This window comes from Panthera onca, chromosome C1, assembly GCF_046562875.1.
Source record: "Panthera onca isolate mPanOnc1 chromosome C1, mPanOnc1 haplotype 2, whole genome shotgun sequence".
In the NCBI taxonomy this organism is placed as follows: Eukaryota; Metazoa; Chordata; class Mammalia; order Carnivora; family Felidae; genus Panthera; species Panthera onca.
In genome coordinates this window covers 209856759-209870997 of record NC_138346.1, presented here as the reverse complement: position 1 = coordinate 209870997, position 14239 = coordinate 209856759, and the positions used below count along the sequence as shown (strand labels likewise).

Sequence of the window (14239 nt, the reverse complement as noted above, 5' to 3'; positions counted from 1 at the left end):
TTTTTTTTCTTCCTCAACTGTGCACGCTCTGTTTTGACCCTCTCAAGGGTCCTCTTCTCCTAACACATAACACCAGTTACCAATTACGGAGTCAGGGACCCGACTAAGCATTTCACATTCATCACCTCATCAATAATTCCAGCCAATAAAGTTACGTGTGAGGTCATCAGTATCCCCATTTTACAACGGGAGAAACTGAGGCTTGGAGAGACCAAGTATTTTGCCCAGAGGCACATCTAGTGGGTATAAGAACGAGGAAGAGTCCACGTATGTCTGACTTCTGACCAGTACCCGACACTGCAGGCTTCTAGCGGGAGACCATCTGGCCCCAGGAGATGTTTGGCAACGTCCGGAGTCATGTTTCATCATCACAGCTGGTGAGGTAGGTGAGTATTACAGGCGTCTATGGGTGGAGACCAGGGATGCCATAACCATCCCGAAGTGCACAGGACAGCTCACAACAAAGATTCACGCAGCTCTGAATGTCGAGAACACCAACATTGAGAAGGGGCTGCCTGGGCGACTTCGTCAGTTAAACATCCGACTTCGGCTCAGGACGTGAATCTTGTGGTGAGTTTGAGCCCCATGTCAGGCTCTGTGCTGACAGCTGGGAGCCTAGAGCCCGCTTCAGGGAAACAATTCTGTGTTTCCCTTTCCCTCTGCCCCTCCCCCACTCGCACTCTGTCTCTCTCACTCTCAAAAATAAATGAACATTAAAAAATAGAAATTGAAAAAAAAAATCGAAGTTGAGAAACCATGCTCTACTAGAAAAAGACAGAGGAACTATCTTCTGACCTCAGCTGTCAAATCTCACAGGTCACCATTTTATTTCGCACCCCTACTCCAGCCGGATACCAAATAAACTGTCAGGTTTCTCCTGTCTTCAGTCAATAGCATGCCAGCCCCACATCACGTTGGGGTTCTCTCCAACCCGACTGCTGGTTCCTCCCTAGCCAGCCAAGGCTGATCATTCATCCACCCAAGTATGTCTACTGAGCACCAGCTATGTGCCGGGGACCAGAAGAAACAAGCCCCGTCCCCGCCTGCACGATGCCAATGGGCCAACGGGGAGACGGAGAAACCTAGGATTATCCCGTGAGGTAGGAATGCATTGAGACATCAGTGCAGGATGCTAAGAAATCAAGAGGAGGAGCTCTACCCTCAGCTGGGGTGGGTGACCGGGCAGGGCCCAGAGAAGGCTTCCCAGCAGCATTTGCGCTTATGGGAATTCAACAGGCAGAGGCAATCCTTCCCTTCCCAAAGGACCCCTCGCCAGACCATTCAGAGTACGGTCTCTGAGAATCCACAGATGGACCCCTTTAATCAGAGAGCTTGGCAGAACTCCCAGAGTGGTCGCTGATCCCCTCTGGACAATCGGGATAATTCCTGCCTTGAGTGAGGACACAACCCGGCTTCCCCACCGGGAATTCTCAAAACAATTCTGTGATGTAGGTACTGTTATCCCTATCTGACAGAGGAGGAAACTGAGGCACAGCAGTGACGTAACTGGCCCTCAGGATACAGAGCCACTAAACAGAGATTCACACCTAACACCAGAGTCCTCACCGCCTACGAGGGGAGCTTCACAAATGTCAATCCAAACACGTTGTTCAGTCTGATCTCCCCCCCATCTCAGCAGAGCCTTCCACCATCAGTCATCCTTCCCCTGGATCGCCTCACACTCGGGAATAGACCCCCGTAGTGTTCCTTGTGTTGTACGGTGATTACCCACACGGCTAAGAGCTCCTTGCTCCCAGGATCTAGTCTTCCCTAGCTAGCACCTGCCATGGCGTCTGACCTGGGCACAGGAAGCGCTGAATGCATTAACAAGCCAGGACTCCCTGTGCCCAAGCATGTCAACCCACCTGAAGCCAGAGCAGTCTGCCTTGGGAAGAACGCCCAGCCCTCTGTCACCAATACAGGGGACGTTCCCTCAGGCTGGGCCCAAGCCCCAGGGTCAGCAATCCAGTCACACAGGGACCAAGCAGGCTCCCTTAGCCAGCTTTCCCTCCAGCTTTGGGACACTCATGATTCGTTCTTTGGTTGTACACCGGATGCTTATGTTTGGGGACATGCTGTACAAGAATACAGATCTTTAAACATGAGAACCTTAAAAGGAATGAACATGTGCTCCCCACTCTGTCTGCCAGATGGGGTGCAGACAATAATGGCAGGGGCTGGAGCGGCCAGCTTGGACCAGGAGACGGAGATCTGGGTTTGAGCAAGGAGAGCCACATGATCACTAGAACCCCATTTCCGGATACTTCACAGAACAGAGCAAGATGCCCTACCAACTCTGGACTGCCTACTTCTAGATTATCAAGAGGAGAGGAGTAAATTTCGAGTTTGTTTCAGCCACTGTATTTTGGGATTGCTTGGCTGGAGCATGTTAGGTTGTACTTGATTAAAACAAGGTGTGAGCATTTGCCCAGTGATTAACCTAGTCTGGTCTTCATTGGTAAACCACGAATAATGACAGCAACAATCTCCCAACCACACTCAGATACTGTCCTCACTGTACAGCTTGAAAGAAAAAGCTGGCTTGAAAGAAAAAGCTGGCTTGAAAGGGTGATTTGAATCGCGCTGAGCCTAGAGAAGAAGAAGGACGAGCGAGCTGACCTTCTGGTCTGTTTCATCCTTGAGCATTACCGACATACCTCAGATTTCCAAGGAGCCCAGGCTACTCTTTTCTGACAGTTTGCGTAAACTCCAGCTTGGCTCTCCTCCTCCAGCTCATCACCTGAATCAAAGACACCCAAGCAGAAAATCGGATGAGAACCTGCAAGGCACCTGCTCCCTAAAAGCCGCCCTTTTTCACCCATCCATGAAACACAGGCAAATTCAGAACCCGGCACAAAGTCAGTCCTCAGTATAAGTTCGTTTGGATCATTATCGGCCTGCTGCGTGCCGGACCCTGTGCCGGCCACCCGGGACACAAAGATGAGTAAACCCTCTCCCAGCCCTCACACACCCCTACTTACCAGAAAGACATAACACAATGCTGAAAAGCAAGAGCAACAAGGCTGTGCCCAAGTTACCGCATTGCTACAGCATTAGCATCCCTCCGGGGGGGTCTCAGACACTCTTGCTTTCCCATGAAATATACTCTTGCCCTAGGTGAGCACACCCACTCCCACAACCTTAGTGACTTTTGATGGAGGACGACTTCTGGCTCGCCACTGTATAGTCCCACTTGACTGTTCCACAGGCACCTGCTTTCAACATGCTCAAAACTAAACGTATCTTCCCTTCTCACAGCTACTCCCCGGCCTGTTCCCTATCACACTGAGTGGCACCACCACCTGTGGGTCACAAGTGTGAGGTCAGTCCCGACACCTCTCTGCCCCTAGGAGCCACAGACATAAATACGTGATTCTGATACTGCCCTGAAGGACGAAAAGCATAAAAGTTCTCCTCGCTCATCTACGTAACCACCGAGTTTTGCCAGTTCTCCAAAACCTCTCTCCCCACCCTCTGCCTCTAACCTAACTCAAGACCACCCTCATTTCTCACCTGGATTCTTCTAGCAGCCTCTTAACGGGTCTCCAGGCCTGCTCCCTTTAACGCCTCCTCCACATAAACAGGTGATCTTTCTAGTCCACCCATCTGATTCTTACGTGGCTTTCCATTAACCTAAAACTTAAGAGCCCTTAACTAGGTTCACAAGGTCCCACAGGACCAGACCACAGCCTGCTTCTTTAGTCCTACCTCTTGTCTCTGTCTCTAGGGCAGAGAACTCAATTCAGTTATGCCAGTAGCCCCTAAACTTTCTCACAAACCCCCGTCTTCAGGTGAGAATCCTCCCCCTTTTCTTGCATCCGTTAGGTCTCAGCTTCCAGGGAGAGAGAGCCTCCCTGGATCCGCCTAGACTGAGTGAGGTGCCTCTACTCTGTTTCCCGAGCAAGGAGAACTTTTGTGCTTTTTCTTCCTTCAGGGCAGTTTCAGAATCACGTATTTATGTCCACGGCTCCCACATGAGTCTCTGAGCTCTGGGCGATGACCACGAAACGAACAGTCACAACAACAAACACACACAGCATTTACGTTATGCTAGCAAGGGTTCTCCACACCTTGCACCTATTACCTTATTCAATCTTTAGAACAGCCTTAGGAGGCAGGTTTCATTACCATCTCTGCTTTAAGGATGAGGAAACCGGGGCAGACAGCGAGAACCTCACGTGTTTCAGGACACAGCCGGCAAGCACCGAGTCCGGATCCAAACCCCGGCGGCCTGGCTCCACAGTTGACACTTTCAACCACCCCACCAGGATCAAGTCTGTCTGGTGCACTCGCTCTAGCCTCACACCCTATCAGGTGCCTAGCCGCCGCGGGTGGAAGGAATGAATGAAATAATCCTGTACAGGGGCAGTGTGGACCTCCCACTCTGCCAACACCTCCTGGTCCGGCAAGCCCGTGCCCTCCTGCCCCCGACGCGAGCGGCCCCGACACCGCGCCACGCTGCGGCCGCAGAACGACCACCCGCCACGGCGCGCGAGGTCAAGGGACGGTGACAGCCGGGCGGCGGGGGCGGAGATGCTACGAGCCGGGGTGTCACCCAAGCCGGGAGGCGATTCGCGCTCCCTCGCGGGAACTGCCGGTCCGCTCGCCCCCTCAGCGCCCGCTCGCCTGGCGGCTGCCCCGCACCCCCTTGCCCCGCGGGGTCGTCACCCCCCAATCCCGGTTCCCTTCCCCTTCCACTTCCCTCCCCTCCCCCACACAACCGTCCCCGGCGTCCCGCTGCGCCCCATCCTTCACCGCCTCCGCCCGGCTCCCGGGACTCCCCGGGCCGCGGGCGTCTGCTGGCCCTCACCTGCCATGTCCCGGACCCCACCGTAGAGGGAGGTGCATCACGGCCGCGAGAAGGCCGGGGACGGCACTTCAGAGCAGACAAAGGGCGCCGCCATGTCAGAGTCGGGCGGAACCGACCTCGCTGGCTTCCCGGCTGCAACTTCCGGCGCATGCGCAGCGCCCGTGCCGGCCGAGGCCCGCGGACAGGCGCATGCGCCTACCTGCCCAGAAGTTCTGTATTACACAGTACTTCGGCACTTAGAATTGTCCTCATTGTAACCCTTCCTTGGTTTTCTGTTCCAAACATAACAGTAACAGCTTCTCCGCGTTCAGCGCTTACTGTGTGCCAGGCACTGTTAGGCGCTTTACGCGCATGATCTCCTTAAATCTTCTCACTAACCGTGGGGTTAGGCTTTTTTCTCCCCCTTTTGAAGAAGAGAAAACGGAGGCCCAGGAAGGTTGAACGAATTGCCCATTGTCACGTATCTTACAAGTGGTGGAGCAGAGATGTGAACCAGTTGTGTGGCTCCAAAGCAGCAGATCCCCATTTATGTTTTTTCTACCTTGTGAGCCAATCATTTCCCCGTTCTCTATTTAGGGCAGAGCCAGGATTAGCCCGGGTGTGAATGAGGGTGCTAGAAACAAAAAAAAAGTGTCTGCAGACGTGAACAGTCCTTCTCTGGCCTCTTTCCAACTTTAAAGCACCTCTAGGCCGTTGACTTCTCTATTTCCTCACAGTTCGCGGGCTCTCTCCTTTCTTCACTTCTGATCCTGTTGATTTCCCATGAATGTTAACCACACTCTTGTCACCATCCTGAACTCCTTTGCTCCCTTGTCTTTTTGTCATATGGGTTTTGATGAGGTTTTGGGGTGATGGTGGGGTGGTCCGGAGCCAACAGCCAAGAAAGAATTCTTGAAGACATCTTTGGTGCAAAAAGGTGATTTTATTAATACACGGGGACTGGACCCATGGGCAGGAAGAGCTGCACCGGGGTCCTGACGGGTAACTCATTATATACCCTCAGGTTGGGGGGGGGGGGGGCGGTCAGGGATAGAGTGAGTCCCTAAGGTATTTTTGTAAGCAAGTTTTCCAGGACCTTGAGGGGCTAGCTGTTGCTAGGGAAATGCCATTTATTACCATTTAATAAAACCTTAGTCATGAGACCCTTCAGATGTATATCAGGGGGCCATAAGCTTGGAGTAGGATTGCCAGCATGTATCTTGGAGCAGTTGAGATAAAGGAAGTAGACTTACAGGATCCTCAAGGTTGGGATGATGTTAAGATTCTCTTTTGCCCCTAGCAAAGTGTCATCGAGGCAGCTGGGATCCTAGAGGGAGGTCACTGTGCTTGTTTCAAGGGCTTGTCAGTGGGCTATAGGCCTATTAAATTAGGAATTTGATTTTTCACTTGCCTTAGTTTCCCACATCACCATGGCAAGCACTTGAACTGCTTTCCTTTGTTTTGGGGTAGCCAGGAGTGTCCCAGAAACATCACACATGTTCAACGGGGGTGGGCGTGGGGGGTGCTGTTAGCCTGTACTTTGCCCTCAGCTTGCCCCACACTCCCTCATCAGGTTTGGTGAGCTTTCCAACCCTCAGTAAATCCAGCTGCTCCTTTTCTCTTTGATTGCACCCACAGCCAAGCACAGCTGGAGGAAGTACCCAAAGGGACAGACTGTTACCTACAAATTCATGATGGCTAGCCTGAAAAGGAGCTTCAGCAAACATGGGTCAGCCAAGTCACCACTCCTCCCTTCGCAACAACTAGGAAAACTAAAAGGACCCAGTAGCAGGTTGACTTCACTCTTTCTTTTAAAGAAAATCATAGCAAACCTGATAGGACCCCTCTTGTGCTCCCAGTATGAAGGACACAGATCTACCTCTGTGTCCATCTGTGTTGGGTATTGTCCACCCACTCCTTCCAGAATCGAAAAAGTTCAAATACCATTTCCCACACTCAGTTGCAGTTAGAATTCCAGATACAGATGAGTTCTGCAAGTTGGTAAGAACTGTCCTACCGATGTTAGCTCATTGCGGCTGGCAAGCAAGGTCATGCACACGTGAGGGTCTTCAACAGTGCGTGGTGGCCAGTCCCCAGCTCCGCTAGTGTTCAGAAGCCATCTGTGAGATGGTGACAGCCAAACTCAGCATTCCAGCGCCTGGGAACCAGCTTCTAGTCCCAAATCTAGATCCGTGGATTCCTGCTGGTGATCTGTTGAATGCAATAATCTCAGTGGTGGCTTCTTGATTCCTCATTTTCCTGACTGTGGCAGAAGTAAAAGCGTCTGACTGGTGAGTTCCATGGTGTTCTGAGAGCCATTACTAGGGGACCGGTCTAGAGACCATTCTTTCAGCCCCTCCAATAATGTTATAAACACTTAATTTTCTGTATTGAATCCCTTTTAGGTTAAAGGAAGACTAGAGACAGCATGAGGGATCCTTGTAGTGATGGAAATGTTGGGCACCTTGACTGTATCCATGTAAATATCCTGGTCGAGATAGTGTTCTATAGTTTTGCAAGATGTTAGCGTGGGGGTAACTGGGTAAAGGAGGAGGTGGTGGCATTGCTCTGTGTTGTTTCTTAAGATTGCATGTGAGGGGCGCCTGAGTGGCTCAGTCGGTCGAGCGGCCGACTTTGGCTCAGGTCACGATCTCACACTCCGTGAGTTCAAGCCCCGCGTCGGGCTCTGTGCTGACAGCTCGGAGCCTGGAGCCTGTTTCAGATTCTGTGTCTCCCTCTCTCTGACCCTTCCCCGTTCATGCTCTGTCTCTTTCTGTCTCAAAAAAAAAAAAAAAAAAAAAAAAGATTGCATGTGAACCTACATTCTTTTTTTTTTTTTTTTTTTTTTTTAAATAAAAAGTTTAAAGAGAAAGCCCAGCAAGGTTTCTATTTCTGCAGGAAACTGACCCCCAAGGGGTCAGGGCATTAGATTTGAAGGTGATGCAAATCTAGCCTATTTTGTGCAGGGAAAAAAATAGTTACATAAGTTATCACTTATCACAATACGTATTGTTGCCTGGGGGAAAGTGCCTAATAAAGACACGCTTTGGTAGATGGAGTAGTTACTGCAATTGAACATTATGGGGAAAATGAGGATAATGAGGACTAGTGGGTAGGTTGGCTATTCATAATTTCACTGAAGACTTTCAAAAAAAAAAAAAAAAAAAATTAGGGTTTAAATTCTCAGCTCAAGACAGGACCAGAGAAGCAAGGGCCATTCGTGACTACTCTAAAAATTTGATCTCCTCTCTTGTAGCTACAGGGCTTATGCAACCAAAAATTCGAGCTGATCCTGTAGGTTGCTGAATTGTAACATAATTGCAATAAAGTTGTATTCACAGCCTGGCCAAGTGCGTTGAATGGGAACAAGTGGCAGTTAGGAGTCAAAATAGGGGTGTTTGGGTGGATACAGATGACTAAATGCCCCGCCTCTCCAAATTCGAAATTCAATGAAACTCTTTTGCAGAGAGATGCAGCCCCTTCCTCCCATTGAATGAGACTAACCCTGCTTTCCCTGGGAAGCACGTACTGACCTTATCTGAGGAAGTTATTTTACAAAGAGAGGCTGATTCCTCTCCGAGATCACCATCCTTTATTTGTCCTCAGATCTGAGTCCAGTCCAGAGTGCCCCAGGGAACAAGCACATGGTCTGGCCAGAGAGGTGATGAAAGAGAGAAAGAAAGAAAGAAAGAAAGAAAGAGCAAACCTTAGCTAATAAATGAGCCGAAACCTAGAGACTGTCCATGAAATTTAGACATGCTAAGTCAGGGAGGAAGGAACATAGCATTAGATTTGGCCAAATTTATAAATATAAGTGCACATTGCAGACTTTTGAGTTTTACTGTCCCAGCCCTAACAGCTGAGAATGGTTCTAACGGCACCGTTGGTTGGTTGATTGAGATCTCGACCCAACCGTGGTCTTTATTAAGTGAAGCTGAGATGCCAGAAACTCCTTAGAATAATATCCAAGAAGGGATCGAAACATTTGGGCCATGGGGCTGAGAGCAGGAGCTAAGTATACATTTGTTGATGGAATGAGTGAAGGCTTGTGACTTGCCTGGTTCCTCATTAGGGATAATTGTTTAGTCTATTAATAACTAAGGGACTCCCTCCACCCAGGGCTTCCCCCTCCACTGTCCCCTCCCTTTAGCTATCCGAAGGACACACAGGGCTCTTCGCCATCTCTGGAGTCTCCAACCAAAACCCCATCCACTCCCTACCCTAATGTCCTCCCAAAGCTCAGTAATTGTTTACGTGTGGGCCATTTCCCCACGAGGAGAACCTCAGTGGTTGACCAACACTTGTGGCTGTAAACTCGAAGGGTTGTAGAGAAACTGACAAATGTCTGTTTATACAATTTAGTTGATCAGTTTGATTACACACAGGTTGAAAATCACAAGTTAGGGGCGCCTGGGTGGCGCAGTCGGTTAAGCGTCCGACTTCAGCCAGGTCACGATCTCGCGGTCCGTGAGTTCGAGCCCCGCGTCGGGCTCTGGGCTGATGGCCCAGAGCCTGGAGCCTGTTTCCGATTCTGTGTCTCCCTCTCTCTGCCCCTCCCCCGTTCATGCTCTGTCTGTCTCTCTCTGTCCCAAAAATAAATTAAAAAAAAAAAAAAGAAAAAAGAAAATCACAAGTTAGGGGCGCCTGGGTGGCGCAGTCGGTTAAGCGTCCGACTTCAGCCAGGTCACGATCTCACGGTCCGTGAGTTCGAGCCCCGTGTCGGGCTCTGGGCTGATGGCTCGGAGCCTGGAGCCTGTTTCCGATTCTGTGTCTCCCTCTCTCTCTGCCCCTCCCCCGTTCATGCTCTCTCTCTGTCCCAAAAATAAATAAAAAATGTTGAAAAAAAAAATTAAAAAAAAAAAAAAAGAAAATCACAAGTTAAATAACCATATATTAATTTGTAAGCGCAATGAGTTTTTTTCTCTGCTTATTTGTCATGAAGCAGTTTTCTTAACGCTTCACAGGCATCCTTGGCATACATCCTTGACACACACGTTTTAATTCATCTCCATTTTGGAAATATTACAAAGTACTAGATAAAATAAGGGTATCCAGCTGACTCAGTTGGTGGAGCGCGTGACCCTTAATCTCAGCATCATGAGTTTGAGGCCCATGTTAGGTGTACAGCTTACTTTAAAAGGAAAAGAAAAGGGGCGCCTGGGTGGCTCAGTCGGTTGAGCGTCCGACTTCGGCTCAGGTCACGATCTCGCGGTCCGTGAGTTCGAGCCCCGCGTCGGGCTCTGGGCTGATGGCTCAGAGCCTGGAGCCTGCTTCCGATTCCGTGTCTCCCTCTCTCTCTGCCCCTCCCCCGTTCATGCTCTGTCTCTCTCTGTCTCAAAAATAAATAAACGTTAAAAAAAAAATTTTTTTTTAAAGTTTAAAAAAAAGAAAAGAAAGGAAAAAACAATAAAGTACTAGGTAAAATAATAAAATAAAATAATAGATCTAGAAAAAATATTATTTTCTATATGCCCATCATCCAGATTCAACAGTTATTTTGCTACAGGTACCTAATATATCCTTCCTTTCCTTTTTCTTTCTTTTTTTAATCTCTGAGGTCTAATCTCTAGGGGTGCCTGGGTGGCTCAGTCGTTTAAATGTCCGACTCTTGATTTCAGCTCAAGTCATGATCTCATGGTTGGTGAGTTCAAGCCCCGTGACAGGCTCTACACTCAGAGCCTGCTTGGGATTCTCTCTCTCCCCGCCGCCTCTTGGCCCCTCTCTTCCTCTCTTTCTCTAAATAAATAAAATAAGATAAAGCAAACCCAGATATGTCATTCTATCCTTATATAGTTCAGTGTGCAACTTTTTTTTTTCAGTGCTTATTTATTTTTGAGAGAGAGAAAGAGAGAGAGAGAGAGAGACAGAGCACGAGCAGGGGAGGGGCAGAGAGAGAGGGAGACACAGAATCGGAAGCAGGCTCCAGGCCCCGAGCTGTCAGCACACAGCCCGACGCAGGACTCGAACTCATGAACCTTGAGATCATGACCTGAGTGGAAGTCAGACACTTAATGGACTGAGCCACCCAGGTGCCCCTCAGTGTGCAACTCTTAAAAAATCATCTTACAGTTCCACAATGTAACATTAAAAGAGGAAGAGGAAGAGGAAGCAGGAGGTGGAGGAGGAGGAGGAGGAGGAGGAAGAGGAGGAGGAGGAGGAGGAGGAGGAGGAGAAGAAAATTCTTTGGAAGCACGTCCCGTAGAAAGTCCCACATTCTGGATTTCTCCGTTTGCTTCCTTGTGCTGTCATCTAACTACCTCTTCTCTCCTCCTATTTCCTGTAAATTAGCTACAGAGGCCTGAGTAGATTTGGATACGACATTTTTAGTAAGAACATGTCCCTAGGTGCTGCTGAGTGCTTCTCTTGAGTCCCATCAGAGACCCCTTCAGTGGTGCTAAGACCACTGGCAGGTTTCGATGACAGCAGCTGGATTCCTTCTTTGGAAAGTTCCCCATTGACCTCCCATGTAACAGTTTCTTCATTCGAGTCAATGATTTCATTAGAGGTCGTAAAATGATGCATTTCTGATGTTATCATTCTTTTCCACATTTACTAGCTGGATTGTTTTCAAGTTATTTATTTATTTAAGTAACTTCTACCCCCAATGTGGGGCTTAAACTCCTGAACTCAGGAACCGAGACCAAGAGTCACGTGCTCTTTCCTACTGAGCCACCCAGGTGCCCCAGCTGGAATTCTTGTGTAAACAAGAACTTTTCCCTCATCAACTAGGGCCAAAGTTACCTGGAAATATAGTTCATTTGGTGGGGTGCCTGGGTGGCTCAGTCGTTTAGGCGTCCAACTTTGGCTCAGGTCATGATCTTATGGTTCATGAGTTCGAGCCCTGTGTCGGGCTGACAGCTCAGAGCCTGGATCCTGCTTCGGATTCTGTCTCCTTCTCTCTTGTTCCCCACCTGCTTGCCCTCTGTCTCTCTCTCAAAAATAAAGAATAAAAAATATATATATAGTTCATTCAGAGAAGTAGGATAGAGCTCGTGTCCTTTTAAAAGAAATAATAACTTTATTGAGATTTAATTCATATACCATACAATTCACCTTCTGCAAGCGTATACTTCAGTGGTTTTTAGTATATTCACAGACTCATGCAACCATCACCACTAATTTCAGAACATTTTCATCACCCCAAAAAGAAACCCTTACACCCATTAGCAATCACTCTCCCCCGCCCCAGCTCCTTGGCAACCACTAATCTACTTTGTGTTGATGACCTTGCCTATTTAGAACATTTGATATAAATGGAATCAGACAACATGTAGTTTCTTTCAAGTAGTTTTCAAGCTTCATCCCTGCGGTGGCAGGTATCATCACTTCACTCTTTTTTTATAGTCAAATGATACTGCGTTGGGGCACCTGGGGGGCTCTGTCGGTTAAGTGCCCAGCTCTTGGTTTCAGCTCAGGTCATGATCTTGCGGTCGGTCGGTAGTGGGTTTGAAGCCCTCATCAGGGCTCACTGGAATTCTCTCACCCTTTCTCTCTGCTCCTCCCTCTCCCTCCCTCTCTCAAAAGAAAGAAATAAACTTTAAAATAATGATAATAATAATAAATATTGTGTCGTATGAATATACCACATGTGGTTTATCCATTCATCAGTTGATGGACATTTGAGCTGTTTCCTTCTATTGTATATATTCTTACTTTTGCTGTTATAAATACTACTACTCTAAACATTTGCATACAAGTTTTTGTTTGGACATATGTTTTCACACTGCCAAATGGTTTTCTAAAATGACTACACCATTGGGGCACCTGGGTGGCTCATTTGGATAAACTGGAAATAGATTCCAGTCACTGTTCTGGTTCTTGGCCTTTGGAATTGCCCTCATGAAAGAGAGCAAGAAAGGTGTCTTTTGTTATGTTAACAAAGTGACTTTTGGAAAACCCCTAGGTCACTTAAGGGTGCGCCTGGTTGCCAGGGGAACCAACAAAGTGATTAGAGTTGGAAATTCCAGCCCCACCCAGTGATCTCAGGAAGGGGAGAGGGGCTGGAGGTTGAGTTCAGTCACTAATGGCCAATGATTTAATCAATGACACCACTGTAACAATGCTCAAAAAAAAAAAAAACAAAAACAAAAAAAACAACCCCAAACCCCAAAAACCCAAAAGGACAGGGTTCAGGGAGCTTTGGGGCTGGTGAACCTATGGAGGAGATTCTGGGAAGAGTGGGGCACTCAGTTTTCCACGCCCCGTTTTCCATGCCCCGCCTGTGCATTTCCTCCAGCTGGCTTCACCTGAGTTGTATCTTTTTATAATAAACTGGTAATCTAGTAAATAAAATGTTTCTCTGACTTCTGTGTGCAGCTCTAGCAAATAAATCCAACCCAAGGAGGGGGTTGTGGGAACCTCTGATCTATAAATCAGGAGCACAGATGGCAACGTAGAATTGCAATTGGCTTGAGCAGCGGGGGAAATTGGCAGTCACGTGGGACTGAGCTCTTAACCTGGGGGATCTGACGCTCTGTCCAGCAAGGTGGCGTCAGAATTGAGTTAATTGGTGGCGTGGGGGAAAAACCCACATACATCAGAACTGATGTTAAAAGTGGAATACCCTTAATCACAAATGCAGAGTCCTTTTTGCTGTGCCAGCACACATGATCGCAGGTTCCGGGGACTAAGGCATGGGACCATTATTCTTACACCATACAGAGTTACTTGTGATGTATAGAAGTGATACTGTTTCCATTTAATGTAGCAATACTAATTTTCTTTTTAAAGTAAATTTCCAGTAAATGAGTAAACAAACAGAAACAGACTCATAAATACAGAGAACAAACTGGTGCTTGTCAGAGGGGTGGATGTGGGGAATTAGCAAAATAGGTGAAGGGGATTAAGAGTTACAAACTACCAGTTATAAAACGGGGCTGCCTGGCTGGCTCAGTCGGTAGAGCCTGCTGCTCTTGATCTCAGGGTTGTGAATTTGAGCCCCGCATTGGGTGTAGAGATTACTTAAAAAGTCAATTAAAAAAAATTATTTATGGGGCGCCTGGGTGGCTCAGTCGGTTAGGCGTCGTCGGGCTCTGGGCTGACAGCTCGGAGCCTGGAGCCTGCTTCGGATTCTGTGTCTCCCTCTCTCTCTGACCCTCCCCCACTCACACTCTGTCTCTGTCTGTCTCTCTCTCTCAAGAATAAACATTAAAAAAATTTTTTTTAATTAATTTATTTAAGTAATCTCTACACCGAACATGGGGCTCGAACTCACGACCCTGAGATCAAGAATCACACATTCTTCGGACTGAGGCAGCCAGGCACCTCTAAAAAATAAAATCTTTAATTAAAAAAAAAAAGGGAAGTACAAAAAACGATGAAAAGTATAGCATAGGGAACGTAGTTGATAATACAGTAATAGTTTTGTACGGTGACAGATGGACAGATGGTAAGTATACTTACTGTGGCGAGCATTTCTTCTTATCCGCAAATGTCAAATCACTGTGTCAC

The 14239-nt window shown here is 48.0% G+C and overlaps 1 protein-coding gene across 1 annotated transcript in view; it reads right to left on the bottom strand.

The window, feature by feature from the left end:
- ZBTB17 (zinc finger and BTB domain containing 17) overlaps window positions 1-4943 on the bottom strand; it is a 33073-nt gene extending 28130 nt beyond the window's left edge. The window contains exons 1-2 of the mRNA XM_078452338.2: window positions 4811-4943; window positions 2658-2740 (exon numbers count right to left, since the gene is read on the bottom strand). The gene's annotated coding sequence lies outside the window, so the exon portion shown is untranslated. The remainder of the gene's footprint in view (window positions 1-2657; window positions 2741-4810) is intronic.
- Between the last annotated feature and the right edge of the window lie 9296 nt (window positions 4944-14239).